We start from the raw sequence: 18,265 nt of genomic DNA, 5'->3' as shown, positions 1-18,265 counted from the left end.
CTGGAGGGAGCTATTTCTCCTCCGGCCACTTGGGCTCGCTGCCACCACCTGCTCAGTCTAGGGGTTCAGATTGAGAGGAACAGGACTCCCAATCCCCCTCTCCAGTTATGAGGCCAGGCCTCAAGGTCCTCTGCCACCCTGTATTTGGGTATCACAGAGACCACAGCACTTCTTTGGGGAATTGGCACCTTATCCAACCACAGGCCTTCCCCCTTTTCCCGGGGCCCCCTTCATAAAGCATGGTCTAAAGCAGTTGGGGATCTATGTGATACAAAGTTTGACTGCCAGCATTCAAAACAGTAAAAATATTTAATTAGAAGAGAAAAAGAAAAGAAAAGAAAAAAAACAAAAACAGTTGCATGTAAAGGTTTAGCACAGCACAGCACCTGATCAGCAACAAGAAGGGCAAATAAAAGGTGGATTTAAACGCATCCTCTCGTCCCTGGTGTAAACTTGCCGTACCTTGTGAATTACTTACTCGGTCTGACTGCCTGGGGTCCTCCTCCTCTTGAGTAGGTCTCTCCCACAGTGAGGAGCCCACAGACTCACAAACTCTCTCTTTGAGGGCCAGCTGCGGACTCTGCCTGTCTTTCATCCCTCTCTCTTTCTTCCCGTCTGCGGTCTCGGTCCGCCTCGATACGCATTCTCTCCAGTTCCAATTGTAGCCGTAAGGTTGCTTCTGACTGGGCGGGGTGCACTTCTGCAGGTGCCCCTGCACGCTCATTATGCTCCAACAGAAGGTCTTGCATATCTACTACCGTCATGTTGTCACACTCCAGATTTTGCTTTGCACACTCTTCCTGGAGCTGTGGCTTTGTCATCTTCAGGATGTCCCGTCTCTTGGCACGCTCCATCCTAACTAAACTAAACTTTCCCTACTCCAGTTGACCCGAAAATAAAACAAAACCTCTGTTGCTTCCTCTGGGTGCTTGCACGTATCAAAAACAAAAATGCCTGGCCAATCAAGTTCTCTGTTTGTTCTTATCCCACCGCTGCCGCCAAATGTGACGGAACTGGGCCGGTTCCGTCACAGTGTCAATGGCCTTTTGATAAGGTTCCATATACTACCCTTGTTGGCGAGTGGGTAAAATGTGGTTTGGATCCTGTTACCGTTAGGTGGATCTGTAACTGGCTGACAGATCGCACCCAAAGAGTGCTTGTGAATGGCTCCTCATCCTCCTGAAGTGGAGGGACAAGAGGAGTGCCTCAAAGATCTGTCCTGGGACCTGTTTTATTCAAAATCCTAATAAGTGATTTGGATGAAGGAATAGAGGGACCATTTACTAAATTTGCAGATGATACTAAATTGGGAGGAATTGCAAATACAGTAGAACAAGGGTGGCCAACGGTAGCTCTCCAGATGTTTTTTGCATACAACTTCAATCAGCCCCAGCCAGCATAGTTGATGGCTGGGGCTGATGGGAGTTATAGGCAAAAAACATCTGGAGAGCTACCATTGGCCACCCCTGCACTAGAAGACAGAAACAGGATCCAGGATGAAAACTGGGCTAAAACCAATAAAATAAATTTTAACAGGTATAAATGTAAAGTTCTGCATTTAAGTAGGAAATGTTGGAAGGGACCTCCAGGGTCATCTAGTCCAACCTCCTGCACAATGCAGGAAACTCACAAACACCTCCCCCTAAATTCACAGGATCCTCATCGCTATCAGATGGCCATCTAGCCTCTGTTTAAAAACCTCCAAGGAAGGAGAGCCCACCGCCTCCTGAGGAAGCCTGTTCCATTTAGGTAGGAAAAATCCAATGCATAGTTATAGGAAGGGGGAGACTTGTCTTAGCAGTAGTATGTGTGAAGAGGGGTCTTACATGAGTAAGCGTATGTTCCACTAAGACCCCTAGATCCTTTTAGCACATACTACTGCTAAAACAAGTCTCCCCCGTCCTATAACCATGCATTGGATTTTTCCTACCTAAATGGAACAGGCTTCCTTGAAGGTTTTTTGAGAGGCTAGATGGCCATCTGACAGCAATGAGGATCCTGTGAATTTAGGGGGCGGTATTTCCGAACTTCCTGCATTGTGCAGGAGGTTAAACTAGATGACCCTGGAGGTCCCTTCCAACTCTATGATTCTAAAGTTTTATATGAAGAGCAGGTGTAAAATATGAAGAAAGACCTTTTTATGGGGTAAGTATTTTCATTGTTTCTCTTTGTGGTGGTTCTTAGATTCTCTAGACGATTTCCATGCTGAGTTAAACTGCACATTCTGAGCATTTTTCCTCTGTATTGCCATTGAAGACTTCTATTGTTAATCAGTCTCCTATCGTTAATCAGTCACTCTGAGCACTCAAAATGTTTCTTCCCTGTGAGTTCTTAGGTCTGGTGAACAATAGCCACTCCAAATGAATTTCTTTCCACACTCTGAGAATTAAAACGGTTTCTCCCCGTATGGGTTCTTAGATGCTGTTGAAGAGTGCCGCTCCAAGTGAATCTCTTTCCACATTCAGAGCATTCATAAGGTTTCTCCCCTGTGTGGGTTCTCTGGTGGATTCACAGAGTGCCACTTTCACGGAATCTCTTTCCACACTCTGAACATTCAAAAGGTTTCTCCCCTGTATGGATTGTTTGGTGCCTTAGAAGACTGCTATTTTGACTGAATCTCTTCCCACACTCTGAGCATTCAAAAGGTTTCTCCCCTGTGTGGGTTCTTTGATGGTATTCAAGACTGCGACCCTGACTGAATCTCTTTCCACACTCTGTGCATTCAAATGGTTTCTCTCCCGTGTGGATTGTTTGGTGCCGTTGAAGACTGAGCCTCTGACTGAATCTCTTTCCACACTCGGTGCATTCAAAAGGTTTCTCTCCCGTGTGGGTTACTTGATGCCGTTGGAGATTGCCACTCCAACTGAATCTCTTCCCACATTCTGCGCATTCAAAAGGTTTCTCCTCTGTGTGCATTGCTTGGTGCTGTTGAAGATACCCACTTGTGCTGAATCTCTTCCCACACTCTGAGCATTCAAAAGGTTTCTCCCCTGTATGGGATCTTTGATGCTCTTGAAGACTGCTACTCTGACTGAATCTCTTTCCACACTCCGTGCATTCAAAAGGTTTCTCTCCTGTGTGGGTTCTTTGATGCTCTTGAAGATGACTATTCAGACTGAATCTCTTTCCACACTCTCTGCATTCAAAAGGTTTCTCTCCCGTGTGGGTTACTTGATGCCGCTGGAGATCGCCATTCCGACTGAATCTCTTCCCACACTCTGAACATTCAAAAGGTTTCTCCCCTGTGTGAGTTCTTTGATGGTATTCAAGACACCTACTCTGATTGAATCTCTTCCCACACTCTGTGCATTCAAGAGGTTTCTGCCCAGTGTGGGTTTTTTGATGGTGTTCAAGACTGCTACTCCGACTGAATCTCTTTCCACACTCTGTGCATTCAAAAGGTTTCTCCCCGGTGTGGGTTACTTGATGCTCTTGAAAATTGCTATTCCAACTGAATCTCTTCCCACACTTTGAGCATTCAAAAGGTTTCTCCTCTGTGTGGGTTCTTTGATGCTTTTGAAGACTGCTACTCCGACTGAATCTCTTCCCACACTCTGAGCATTCAAAAGGTTTTTCCCCTGTGTGGGTTCTTTGATGCTTTTGAAGACTGCAACTCCAACTGAATCTCTTCCCACACTCTGAGCATTCAAAAGGTTTCTCCCCTGTGTGTATTGTTTGGTGCCGTTGAAGACTGTGACTCTGACTGAATCTCTTTCCAAACTCTGAGCATTCAAAAGGTTTCTCCCCTGCATGGTTTTTTTGATGCTCTTGAAGACTGCGGCTCCAACTGAATCTCTTCCCACGCTCTGAGCATTCAAAAGGTTTCTCCCCTGTGTGGATTGTTTGGTGCTGCTGAAGATACCAATTCGTACTGAATCTCTTCCCACACTCTGAGCATTCAAAAGGTTTCTCCCCTGTGTGGGTTCTTTGATGGACTTGAAGATTGCTACTCTGACTGAATCTCTTTCCACACTCTGTGCATTCAAAAGGTTTCTCTCCCGTGTGGATTGTTTGGTGCCATTGAAGACCGGCCCTCTGACTGAATCTCTTCCCACACTCTGTGCATTCAAAAGGTTTCTCTCCCGTGTGGGTTACTTGATGCTGTTGAAGATTGCCACTCTTACTGAATCTCTTCCCACACTCTGAGCATTCAAAAGGTTTCTCCCCTGTGTGGGTTCTTTGATGGTATACAAGACTGCTACTCTGACTGAATCTCTTTCCACACTCTGTGCATTCAAAAGGTTTCTCCCCTGTGTGAGTTCTTTGATGCTTTTGAAGATGACTACTCTGACTGAATCTCTTCCCACACACTGCACATTCCAAAGGTTTCTTCCCTGTCTGGATTGCTTGATGCTGTTGAAGATTGCCACTTCGACTGAATTTCTCCACACACTCTGCGCATTCAAAAGGTTTCTCCCCTGTGTGGGTTCTTTGATGGTATTCAAGATTGCTATTCCGACTGAATCTCTTTCCACACTCTGTGCATGCAAAAGGTTTCTCCCCTGTGTGAGTTCTTTGATGCTTTTGAAGATGACTACTCCGACTAAATCTTTTTCCACACTCTGTGCATTCAAAAGGTTTCTCCCATGTGTGGGTTACTTGATGCCGTTGGAGAGTGTCACTCCGACTGAATCTCTTTCCACACTCTGAGCATTCAAATGGTTTCTCCCCTGTGTGAGTTCTTTGATGCTCTTGAAGATGGCCACTCCTCTTGAATCTCTTTCCACACTCTTTGCAGGAAAATAGTTTCTCCCCTGTATGAGTTCTCTGATGTTCTTGAAGATTTCCAAACCTCCTGAATCTCTTTCTAGACTTTGTGCATTTGAATGGTTTCTCCCCTGTGTGTGTTCCTTGGTCCACAAGGAGCTGCGATCTACTTCTGAAGTACTTTCCACACCGAACGAATACACTTGCCTTCATTATCCTGTGCTTAGTTATGTTACGCTGTCTTCCATCTTGACTGTCAGCCATATGGCCACAGTACTTTCTCTTAGGTATCCCTTGATAACTGCCATTTTCTTTCAAGCCTTCATTTTTAACTCTGATTGGCATTTGCTGATGAAGTTCCTCCTCATTTCTCTGATCATCCTCTGCTGGAATAAATAGAGAGGCCCTTTTAGTAACTGGGAGTTTTGTAAGGTCCAAAGGCATCTACACGACTGCAGAAGGAAAGGATTCACAGCCCCTTGGCCTCATCCAGCTTGCCTGATCTTAACCAACGTTCCCCAGGATATCTAGTATTGAAGGATACCTCACACTCCCTCAAGAGCCACAGCAGAGTTCTTTCCCTAAATGAGTTTCTCACCTCCAGATTTCAGGCCCCAGAAGGCCGCCCTCCCTCTCTCCCTCATTACTCAGAGGGCTTTATGATCGTTGCTCATAAGTAAATCAGAAATCCCCTGTGGCTATTCCTTGCCTCTTCACTTGATATAACCATAAAGGATACTCACTCTCAGCCAGCTCATTTGGGAAGGAAATATGCTGTTCGGATTCTCTTGTTGAACTCTCCAGCCTTTCTTTGGATGCAAAACCATTGTCTGTTTCCACCACTGTCTTTCTTATACTCATTTCTTTTGCAGAAAGAGAGAGAGAGAAAGAGACTGATCATTCTTATATGGGAAAGGAAAGAAAGTCAAGAATAAAAATTCTTCTGGAAGGATGAAGTCATGGAAAAGATCAAAGTAAAGAAGGAGGATTGGATTTATACCCTGCCATTCACTACACAAAGGAGTCTCAGAGCAGCTTACAATCTCCTTCTCCTTCCCCTCCTCACAACAGCCACCCTGTGAGGTGGTAGGGCTGAGAGAGCTGTGACAGAAACTGCTCTTCAGAGAACAACTCTGACAGTTACGACTGACCCAAGGTCACTCCAACAGTTTCACCAGGAGGAGTGGGGAATCAAACCTGGTTCTCCCACATAAAAGTCCACTCGCTTAACATCTACACCAAACTGGCTATAAGGGATATGGATCTCTGAGGCAAAGCACCCCCTCCCCGAGGGCTAATGTGATTATTAAGTCACCTGGTCCAACTTTCAGGTGTTTGCGATTTGTGTCTCTCTGCAGCATTATCTTCTTCAGGGCCAGACTACAGAATGTGGCAATTGGTTAATCATGAGAACCTGTAACCAGTAGTGTAACCAGGAGGGAGGTGGGATTAGGAGGGTGCTGACAACCTCTGGAAGATTCCATCAGGAAGGGCCCTTGATTGGGTCGTTAGGACCACCTGAGGTAAAGGTAGAACGTATACTATGGGTATAGATCAGAGGGAAACCATGCTAGTACACCTTGATATTATCCTGCTTCATCATTATGAATAGTTTTATGTAGAGTAACTTAGGCTACAGCTGGTATATTCATGCTACAAGAGATGTCATCTAATACAAAGTATTTCATGTATTAGATAGTTTAGCCGGTGTTGCGGGTCAGCCAGGCCTCAGCAGTAGTGAGGACTCCTCAGTACAACAGGAGCCCCCTGTAGCCAACCGGCTTACCAGAAGGAATATGAGCTGCAGGCTTGTCAGGATTCACAGCCAACAGCTAGGGCAGAGCCACTGAAATCCTCAGCAGGTAACCCTCAGTTGGCTGTCCCCAGCCTTCCAGTATCACCCACAAAATTAGAGCGCTGCAGACGGAGGCTGAGAACAGAGCTACAGACAAGACGGCAAAGTGCGGGGTCTCCTGGCCTGACGCCAGCTGCTTGCTGATAACAAAGATAGGTAGTTGCAGGATTGCTCCCAGGCACCTCACTGCAAGCATGATCCTTAGCTGTGGGCTATAAAGCCAGCCAAGAGAGGCTGTTAGGCATGGACATAATGTGTACGAAAGATGCTAAGCCACCAACTCTACCTTGCTTGGTTTCTGGAGCCCTGACCTTGGACCAAAGAACCCTGTCTTGCTCGACTTCTGGAAACTGATACTTGTAGCCTGCAAGCCAGTGCAACTAGTTTTTCATCTTTTTTTTGTCGCCGAGCTGCAGAAACTCTGCTTTTTAGCAATGTCTTATTTAAAAGGAGGTGGTGGCGCGAACAAGCATAGCCAGCTTCAAGAAAGGATTGGAAAAAAATATGGAGCAGTGGTCCATCAGTGGCTGTTAGCCAGTGTGTGTGTGTGTGACATGATAGAGGTTCACAAGTTTATGCATGGGATGGAGAACACAGGAACTCGTGGACATTCAATGAAATTGTTGAGCAGTCGGGTTAAAACGGATAAAAGGAAGTCCTTCTTCACCCAAAGGAATTCACTGCCACAGGAGGTGGCGGCGGCTACAAGCATAGCCAGCTTCAAGAGGGGATTGGATAAAAATATGGAGCAGAGAAGAAGAAGAAGATATTGGATTTATATCCCGCCCTCCACTCCGAAGAGTCTCAGAGCGGCTCACAATCTCCTTTACCTTCCTCCCCCACAACAAACACCTTGTGAGGTGGGTGGGGCTGGAGAGGACTCTCACAGCAGCTGCCCTTTCAAGGACAACCTCTGCCAGAGCTATGGCTGACCCAAGGCCATGCTAGCAGGTGCAAGTGGGGAATCAAACCCGGGGAATCAAACCCGGTTCTCCCAGATAAGAGTCCGCACACTTAACCACTACACCAAACTGGCTCTCCATCAGTAGCTATTAACCACAATGTGTGTGTGTGTGTATATATATATATTGGCCACTGCATGACACAAAGTGTTGGACTTGATGGCCCATTGGCCTGATCCAACATGGCTTCTCTTATGTTCTTTAATGAACTTTTACATATCTTAAAAGAGGGTCTGCATTACTTGTGCACACTCTCCTCCTGTGCCCACTGAACTGGGTGCTGCTTGGGTACAAAGAGTGAGGACTCAGGGAGACCCAGGCTTCGGTTCTGAACATGACAGTTTCCAGATCACAGGAAGGGAGAGCCAGTTTGGTGTAGTGGTTAAGTGTGCGGACTCTTATCTGGGAAAACTGGGTTTGATTCCCCACTCCTCCACTTGCACCTGCTGGAATGGCCTTGGGTCAGCCAGAGCTCTGGCAGAGGTTGTCCTTGAAAGGGCAGCTGCTGTGAGAGCCCTCTCCATCCACCTCACAGCGTTTCTGTAGTGGGGGAGGGAGATAAAGGAGATTGTGAGCCGCTCTGAGACTCTTTGGAGTGGAGGGCGGGATATAAATCCAATATCTTCTTCTTCTATCTTCAGGTGTGTTGTAAAGTTCAGCCACAGAGAAATAAGGATTTCTGAGGGTTCTCATCCCCTTTGGCTCAAGCCAGGGCACCTTCTCCGGTTGAGGGCTGGCGACAACACTGGCCTCAGTTGCCCCTGGGCGAGTACACACACACTCAAACACATGAAACTGCCTGCTACTGAATTAGACCCTTGGTCCATTGAAGTCAGTCTTGTCTGCTCAGTCTGGCAGCAGCTCTTCACAGTCTCAGGCAGAAGTTTTTCACATCACCTCCAACCTGATGCTTTTAACTGGAAATGCTGTTGGGGGTTGAACCTGGGACCTCCTGCGTGCCAAGCAGAGGCTCTGCCAGTGAGCCACAGTAGGCCTCAAAATGCTGTATTGCTATTGAATCTTTTGATTCAAGCCTCATCACAATGGCAGCAATTTGAAGAAGATTTTGGATTTATATCCCGCCCAATACTCTGAATCTCAGAGTCTCAGAGCGGTCACAATCTCCTCTACCTCCCCCCCGCACCACAACAAACGCCCTGTGAGGTAGGTGAGGCTGAGAGTGCTTTTACAGCAGCTGCTCTTTCAAGGACAGCTGTGTGAGAGCTATGGCTGACCAAGGCCATCTCAGCAGGTGCAAGTGGAGGATCAAACCCAGTTCTCCCAGATAAGAGTCCGTGCACTTAACCACTACACCAAACTGGCTCTCAAACTTGCACCTTTGGCCCCTATGAAAGATCCTTACCCAGAAAGGCCACGCTCCCATAGTTCTCCAGCATGACTTCCCTGTACAGAGCTCTTTGTCCTGGATCCAGCAGGGCCCACTCAGCCTCCATGAAAGAGACGGACACCTCAAAGGAAAAGGGACCCTGGAAGAAAAAGCAGATTCGCTCCTCAGTTATCACGCCAGGCAGAGGTGGCACCAGGGAAGGGAGTCGTCTGGGAAGGTACAGGGACAGACAGAAGGAACGGGGTTCAGAGGAACTCTCACTCATACACCTTGTAGCGACTGCAGGAGCAAAAGCCGCCCCCCCCCCCGAAAGAAAGAGGGTCCCAGGCTGTCCCCCCTCCCTGCTCATCTCCCCTACCTGGACTGGAGCTGCAGCAGTCGTTTTCACATCTCTGAAAAGAGGAACACTCAACAGCATCTCTTCACTGCTTGTTACTGAGATGAAAGAAGAAGGAAGAGTGTTTGCTTGTTTCTTCCCTCCTGCACACACCTCCCCCCTCCCCAGGAGTCCGAAACCTTCCCTGAGCAAATTCTTTAACACTTTTTACTACATTATGGGAGAGGCAGAAGAGAAGCACCAGGGACCTAGAGCAAGTCAGAGCACTTCCTCAATAGAACAGGCTTCCTCCTCGGGAGGTGGTGGGCTCCCCTTCCTTGGAGGCTTTTCAACAGAGGCTAGATGGCCATCTGAAAGTCCAACACTCCAACACTCTGTATCACACAGTGGCCAAAAATTTATATATATACATACACACACACACTGTGGCTAATAGCCACTGATGGACCTCTGCTCCATATTTTTATCTAACCCCCTCTTGAAGCTGGCTATGCTTGTAGCTGCCGCCACCTTCTATGGCAGTGAATTCCACATGTTAAATCACCCTTTGGGTGAAGAAGTACCTCCTTTTATCCGTTCTAACCCAACTGCTCAGCAATTTCATTGAATGCCCACGAGTTCTTGTATTGTGAGAAAGGGAGAAAAGTACTTCTTTCTCTGCCTTCTCCATCCCATGCATAATCTTGTAAACCTCTATCATGTCACCCCGCAGTCGACGTTTCTCCAAGCTAAATAGCCCAAAGTGTTTTAACCTTTCTTCATAAGGAAAGTGTTCCAAACCTGTAATCATTCTAGTTGCCCTTTTCTGCACTTTTTCCAATGCTAGAATATCCTTTTTGAGGTGCAGTGACCAGAATTGCACATAGTATTCCAAATGGGACCGCACCATCAATTTATACAAGGGCGTTATGATACTGGCTGATTTGTTTTCAATTCCCTTCCTAATAATACCCAGCATGGCGTTGGCCTTTTTTATTGCAAACGCACACTGTCTTGACATGTTCAGTAAGTTCTCTACCACGACCCCAAGATCTCTCTCTTGGTCAGTCTCTGCCAGTTCACACCCCATCAACATGTATTTGCAGCTGGGATTCTTGGCTCCAATGTGCATTACTTTGCACTTGGCCACACTGAACCTCATCTGCCACATTGACGCCCACTGCCCAGCCTCAACAGATCCCTTTGGAGTTCCTCAAAATCCTCTCTGGTTCTTACCACCCTGAACAATTTAGTGTCATCCGCAAACTTGGCCACTTCACTGCTTACTCTCAACTCCAAATCATTTATGAACAAGTTAAAGAGCATGGGACCCAGTACTGAGCCCTGCGGCACTCCACTGCTTATCATCCTCCACTATGAAGACTGCCCATTTATACTCACTCTCTGCTTCCTATTAATTAGCCAGTTTTTGATCCACAAGAGGACCTGTCCTTTTACTCCATGACTCTCGAGGTTACTAAGGAGCCTTTGATGAGGAACTTTATCAAAAGCTTTCTGGAAGTCAAGGTAAACAATATCTATCGGGTCTCCTTTGTCCACATGTTTGTTCACCTCCTCAAAGAAATGCAACAGGTTAGTGAGGCAAGATCTTCCCTTACAGAACCCATGCTGAGTCTTCCTCAATAACCCGTGTTCATCAATGTGCCTACTCATTCTGTCCTTGATAATGGTTTCTACTAACTTTCCTGGTATTGAAGTCAGACTGACTGGCCTGTAGTTACCCGGATCTCCTCTGGAACCCTTTTTAAAGATGGGGGTGACATTTGCTACCTTCCAGTCTTCAGGAACGGAGGCAAATGTCAATGAAAGATTACATTTTTTTGTCAGAAGATCCACAAGTTCAACTTTGAGTTCTTTCATAACTCTTGGATGTATGCCATCCGGACCTGGTGACTTATTAGTTTTTAATTCGTCCATCAGTTGTAGGACCTCCTCTCGTCACCTCAATCTGGCTCACGTCTTTCAACACCCCCTCCAATAGAAGTGGTTCCGGAGCAGGCAAACACTTCTCATCTTCCACAGTGAAGACAAAGGCAAAAAATTCATTTAGCTTCTCCTTCAGTAATCTTTTGACCCCTTGGTCATCCAAGGGCCCCACTGGCTCCCTGGCTGGTTTCCTGCTTCTAATATAATTGAAGAAATTTTTATTGTTGGTCTTTATGTTTTTTGCAATATGCTCCTCATAGTTCCTTTTTGCCTGCCAGATCACAGTCTTGCATTTGATTTGCCACTGCCTGTGTTCCCTTTTATTAATCTCACTTGGAGTCTCTTTCCACCGCTTAGTCCTTCTTACCTTTTACAGCTTCCATTACTTTGTTTGTTAACCATGCAGGCCTTCTCTTATACCTGTTTGTACCTTTCCTAGTATATATTTTATCTGTGCTTCTAGGATTGTAGTTTTAAATAGCCTCCAAGCTTCCCCAAGGGTTTTGACCATATTTACCTTTCCTTTCAGTTTCCTCTTCACATGCCTCATCTCAGAGAATTTACCCCTTTTAAAGTTAAACGTGGTTGGGCTGGTCTTTAGGGGCAACTCCCTATTTATACAAATGGTGAAATCAGTAACGTTATGGTCACTGCTCCCAAGCGGCGCGATCACTTTTACATCTCTCACCAAGTCTTGGGCATTACTTAGGACCAAATCCAGGATCGCCCCACGCCTGGTAGGTTCTGTGACCATCTGCTCCATGGCACAGTAATTGAGAGCATCTAGAAGCTCAGTCTCTTTCTCTCGACCAGAACACATATTGTCCCAATCAATCTGCAGGTAGTTAAAATCACCTATGACGACACAGTTTTATTTATTTATTTATTTATCTAAGATTTATATCCCGCCCTTCCCACTAGGTGGCTCAGGGCGGCTTACAACATATAAAACTAACATAAAATCTAAGATTAAGCATTAAAATTAACATTTCATAATTTACAGTTAAAAATCTAAACATTTGTTATATACATACACTTTTTTTCATCTAGCCACCATCTTTAAGCCTTCCATCATACTATAGTCGTCCTCTGTCTTTTGATTTGGTGTGCGATAACAAACTCCCATAGTTAAACTGCCTTTTGGGCCCTCTATTTCAACCCAAAGCATTTCTAAAAGGGAGTCTAATTCTCTGACCTCAGTCTTACTGGACCGTATGCCCTCTCTGACATACAGAGCCACCCCACTTGTGTGTGTCCTAAAGGAAGGGCAGGCTAAAAATCGAACAAAATAAGTAAGTAAAGCCACCTTGAGTTTCTCTTCTGGAAGGAAGGTGAGATATGAATATTTAAATGAATAGGAGGAATCACCATGAATTTGTGTGATCTCCTTTTAGAGGCGTCAAAGTGAGTGGATATGGAGTGCCACAAATGTGTTGCTTGAAGAAGGATTATAATTTTCTTCCTGACCCCCCCCCCCAACTAGTTTCTCCCCATCAAATTCACAGTGTGCCACAGTTGCACCCAGCCATGACAGGTCTTTACCATAGCAGAGGGCATCTTGGGCCTGCTCCGTGGCCTGCACCCTCTGCCCTTGCTCCAAAGAAGCTCCTTCTGCCTCAGGAATTGCAGCTTCTGTCTTCATGGATGGTGCCCACATCTGAAACAGCAGCGAGGGAGAGGGGTAAGAGATGGAATGGAAGAGAGACCAAGGAAGAGATCTTGCCCCACTCCTAGACTCTGAACCCTCCCATCAGCAGATCTGGTGAGTTATCTAGAGGGATCAGAAATTCTCTAGTAGAAGAGTCTGTGAAAGAGCCTGTTTAATATCCCATTTGGATGATTAGCACTTGGACAGATGTCTGGCAGGGAACCTTTGGGAGAAGGCCAGATATGATTGCTTGAATTGGACATACCTGGATGGAGTCCCCTCACCTGTTCTGCCTGCCTCTTCTCCTCTGCCTGACTCAGGAGGAAACCTTCGGCCAGGGCCACCGCCTGGGAACTGGTCTCCGGCCCACATCCTCTGACCCAGCTCTGTATTGCCTGGGGCAGAACAGTCAGGAACTGCTCCAGGATCACCAGGTCCACGATCTGCTTCTTGGTGCGCCTCTCCGGCCTCAGCCACTGGCTGCAAAGTCCATGGAGCTGGCTGCAGACCTCTTGGGGCCCATCAGCATCCCAGCAGCAGAATTGCCGGAAGCATCTGCAATCTGCATCTGAGATGGCAGTGAGCTGATCATGGATAACTGTCACCAGGGCTTCCCAGAATTCAACATCACTCCCCGCTTGGGTGGGATGGAGGCTTTCAGTTGCTGCCTTGCTAGTCCCAGGTCCTTCTGGGTTCTGCTCTTCCATCTCTTTCCCCTTCTCTCAGGTCACCTCTGACTGGGTAAAGATGCCTTTAGTCCCTTGGGTATGAAGAGAGGTGTCTCTCTGGAGGAAAGCAAAGTCACAGACAGTCACAGGGAAAATCAAAGGGAATGGAGATACAGCACTGCATTCTCCACTGCAGGGGAAGGGGAAGCCAAAGTGGTTCTGGTCCTACCTTCTGGGGCCACAGAAAACAATCCCACACCCTCCTCTATATGACAGCCCTTCAAGGACTTGAAGATGGTGATCCTCTCACCTCTCAGCCGCCTCCTCTGCAGGCTAAACATGCCCAGCTCCTTCCACCTTTCCTCCTAGGACTTGGTCTCCAGACCCCTCCCCATCTTCGTCGCCCTCCCCTGGACCCTTCCAGCTGGTCTAGACCCTTCTTCAAATGTGGGGCCCCAAACTGAGCCCCATTTGTCTCCAGCTCAAGCTGCCCCTTTATCTCCAGCTGCAGAGAGAGCCGAGGTGTGGCCAGGGAGGCGCTTCCCTCCAGACTCCCCCCCTCCGCCCCCCACTGCAAACGGGGTTAAAGCCACCGAGTCGGCGGCTGGAGCGGCCGCGGGAGGACCGGGGAGGCGGGGAGGGGGCGGAGAAGGCTCTGCAGCCCGCGGAAGAGGAGCGGGAAGCCGCGGAGGTGGGTGGTCCTCCCGGGGGAGAGCTGGAGACCCCCCTGGAGGTTGGCAACCCCAGCAGGCAGCAGCAGCCGGAGGGTGTCGGGCAGGGGGCCGCGGAGGGGAGGCCCAGGCTGGCAGCTGCAGGGAGAGGTTTACCACCCTGCGCCATGGGGTCGCTCTATGAAAGGGAGAGAACACTTTTATTCCCTCCAGGCTGCTGGCAACCCTAGATTTCTTTATGAATCAACCTTAAACAGAGGCTGGATGGCCATCTGGCAGCAATGAGGATCCTGTGAATTCAGGAGGAGGTGTTTGTGAGTTTCCTGCATTGTGCAGGGGGTTGGACTAGATGATTCTATGAGTACAGTGTTCAATAAAGATTTAGATAATCTATTATCATGTACATGTCGTAATGTACATGGGAATAGTAGGTGCAGGCCTTGAATTCAACGGGAGCGTAGCTACTGAACCTTTCTGACGCTTGCCCACCTCCTCCCCACCTACCTACCTTGTCCATTGAATAGTTGGTGCAGCTGCATAACAATTCCTGGATGAGTTCCACCAACTATTTTTCTACAAAAACAACTCCTGAGTAAGTGTGTTCTTTCGGTCCTGAGTGGAGAGTGCACTAGACATCTTGGTTAAAGATGTCTAATATATTACTGTGATCTGTTAATTTCAGTTAATTTCTTTTCTGACTACAAGTCTTGTGTGTTTTGTCTTTAGTGGGATCAATTACACAATTGAAGTCACATCTGATTGTTATTACACCATAATTAAATTCAGTCAATTGTTGTAGGGTGTCTTTCATAACATCAAATTCACCTGCCTTGGGAGCATAAACAGGTGCAGTGGTGACTGGCGTTCCATTACGTTCTCCCCTTACAAAGACAACTCTGTCTTTAGGATCAGACTTAGTTTGGTGAGTCCGAGGGTTGCCAATCCCTAGGTGCACAAATGCAAAAAAAGTCACACGGAAAGAAAGAATGAAGAGAATGCCAACAGGCTCCGTGTAAAATCAGCTCTTCAATGCAACTATCCAAACACTTTTTACTAATATCTTGCAAAAAGCCTAATCCACATTTTCATCATGTAAATCCAGTTTATTTTACCATAAAGCAATCAGCCTTGGAAAAGTGTGGATCGGTCCAAATCCATATGCCATGCATCCACTACGCCCGTTTATTTTCTTTAGCTGCAATATATATATATTATATTGACAACAGAGTAATCAATAATGCGATAGGTTCAATTGATTTTACTTTTCCTGTTTCGCTTCCACCCTTTATCTCAGCCCAAAGCTTATCTCTCTACAAAACACAGCTCCTTCCTTTTACTATCGCTTCACTCTCATCTTCAGTAGAATCAACAGCAGAATCTTAGAGGGAATCAATGTTCCCGCTAAGCTGCAGAGTCTCGTGAGCAAAAATTCTGCTTTGTGAGCTGCTGGCATTAAAGTTGGGAGCTCCTGCATCAATTATTGTGCTCTGGGGCCATTTTTCCTGAGCTAAAACAAAAACGTTAATTCTTAATTCTCAAAGTGTGGAAAGAGATTCATTTGAAGTGGCCATCATCCACCAGACCTAAAAACCCATGGTGGAAGAAACAGAAAAGTCATCCTGTTAATCAGAATGACTGATTAACAATAGGTGTCTTTAATAATCATAGGCTTCAATGGCATTACGGAACGCACACAGAGGAAAAAATTTCAGAATGTGCAGTTTCACTCAGGATGGAAATCTTCTACAAGATCTAAGAATCACCACAAGGAGAAACGGTGTAATTGCTTAGCCCATAAAAAGAGCTTTTTTAGTGGTCCCCCCCCCCCCAATGAAACTTGCTACTTCATGTGATCTGCCAATCTAACTTTTTCTGACATCTACAAAAATGACTGGCAGCGTCTCAGCCTGCAAGGGCTTTCCCATCACCCCGGACCACCCCACACGCACCAACGGATCCTTTTCTACTGGGAATTTCATGCAGATAGATCCAGGCAGGCAGCCATGTTGGTCTGAAGCAGTAGAACAAAGCAGGAGTTAAGTGGCACCTTGAAGACCAACCACATTTTATTTAGAATGGAAGTTTTCGTGCGCTAGAAGCACACCTCTTCAGAGGAGGAATGAGGTACAGTGAGCAGAGCTACATAGAGCCAAGTGAAAATCCGATAGCAGAATAGTAAAAGTAACACATTCAGAAAACCTTTATTCTGGATTGCATTAGCGTGGGATCAAAGGTTTTCTGAATGTGTTAATTTCGCCTATTGGATTTTCACTTGTTACCACTTTGCATTCTAAACCCCAGCAGCTCTATGTAGCTCTGCTCACTGTACCTCATTCCTCGTCTGAAGAAGTGTGCATGCACTTAGGAAAGCTTCCCTTCTGAATAAAACGTGGTTGGCCTTAAAGGTGCCACTGGTCTCCTGCTTTGTTCTACTGGGAATTCCAGGAATTGAACCCGGGGACCTTCTGCGTGCCAAGCGGATGCTCTACACCTCAGCTCCTCCCCAGTAATGCATGAACTCATGAAGCTGCCTTATGCTGCCTCAGGCCCTCTGGCTTCACATTTTCTACTCAGACTCACTGTAAATATTTCAGGGCGGGGGTCAAAGTCCAATGACTGAGGCATATGCGGTAGCAGTTTTTCTGGCATTTGGCGTGAAGGCGGGCACTTCCAGTGATGAGCCAGAAAGCGAGGCTCTGGTCTAGGTGGCAAGATACCACTTCTTCCACAAAGTGTGCTGGCACCCTGCCCTGTGGGAGTTGCCAACCTCCAGGTGGGGCCTGGAGATCTCACAGGATTGCAAGTGATCTCCAGGCCACAGAGATCCGTTCCCTGGGAGGAAATGGCTGCTTTGGAGGGGGGGGGACTCTCTGGCATTAGACCCCACTGAGGTTCCTCCCTGCTCTCCCCAAATCTCAAGGAATGCACGACCTTACTTGAAAGCAAAGGAGCAAGAGCACCTTTCAAATTAGTGGGGTGGGGAGTGGCTCTGGGAGAGAAGCCCTAGCAGTCCCTCTTGTGGGGGGGAAGTTGAGATGGAAGGCCAGGGAAACAAGCAAAGATCTTGCTGGGACACACCAGGAGGAGGCCTGCCTGGCACCAATTTCAACTAGCAGCAGACCCCCCCCCCCTTCTTCCTTTTCCTCTGCCACCCAATCAACCAAGGCCCCCCCCCCACACACACACCTTAAACTCTTTGGCTGCACCCTGGGGGGCCCAAGAACTGTGTAGCGTATTGCGATAGCATAAGGCGGCAAACATTTCGTTATAACGCAAGGCAGCAACCATTTCGTTATGACGCAATAGCGTAGCCGGACAGCGGAGGCGACTGGGGACATCCAGTCGACTCCTCGGGAAGCGCTGAGCCCGCCAATCACCAGCAGCAGCGGGAAGTTCAACAGGCCAGGATTGGGCTGGCCTGTCAGGGAAGAAGTTCTGGGGATTTATATAAGCGGGACCCGCCCGCGTGCTCCCTCTCTTGTAACCTGTCTCCATTAAAGCATGTTGCCCTACCAACGTCTCCTGCCACCCAGGTGCTGGAGGAGGAGGTTGACAAGATTCTGCATGGGAGAGAGAAGGTGCAAAAAGAAGGACTTTTCTCCCTTTCTCACAATGCAAAAACTCGTGGGCACTCCATGAAATTGCTGAGCAGTCGGGTTAGAACAGATAAAAGGAAGTCCTTCTTCACCCAAAGGAGGATCAACATGTGGAATTCACTGCCACAGGAGATGGTGGCTTCAAGAGGGGGCTGGAGAAACATCTGGATCAGAGGTCCATCAGTGGCTGTTAGCCACAGGGTATACCGTATATGGAACTCTCTGTGTGGGGCAGTGACGCTCTGTATTCTTGTTTCTTGGGGGGAAATAGTGGGAGGGCTTCTGGTGTCCTGGCCCCGCTGGTGGACCTCCTGAGGGCCCCTGGTTTGTTGGCCACTGTGTGACATAGTGTTGGGCTGGATGAGCCACTGGGCTGATCCAACAGGGCTTCTCTTAGGTCCTTCCCCTGACCCGGCCGAGGGCTGCAGCAGCAGCATCCAGCCACTGTCCATTTGTTTGCTTCTTGGCTCTCCGTCCCTTCCTGTCCTGCAACCGGGCTCAGGTCTGCTCCAAGATCTGGGGCTGAGCAGCAGCCTGGCCAAGCGGG

At 47.5% G+C, this 18,265-nt stretch overlaps 1 pseudogene; it reads right to left on the bottom strand.

Moving 5' to 3' along the window:
* Positions 1–2,508: 2,508 nt before the first annotated feature.
* Positions 2,509–17,410, bottom strand: LOC132570215 (oocyte zinc finger protein XlCOF6-like; annotated as a pseudogene).
* Positions 17,411–18,265: the final 855 nt, after the last annotated feature.

This window comes from Heteronotia binoei, chromosome 4, assembly GCF_032191835.1.
Source record: "Heteronotia binoei isolate CCM8104 ecotype False Entrance Well chromosome 4, APGP_CSIRO_Hbin_v1, whole genome shotgun sequence".
Classification (NCBI taxonomy): Eukaryota; Metazoa; Chordata; class Lepidosauria; order Squamata; family Gekkonidae; genus Heteronotia; species Heteronotia binoei.
The sequence above is the reverse complement of the archived record's forward strand: the minus strand, read 5'-3'. Positions and strand labels throughout refer to the sequence as shown.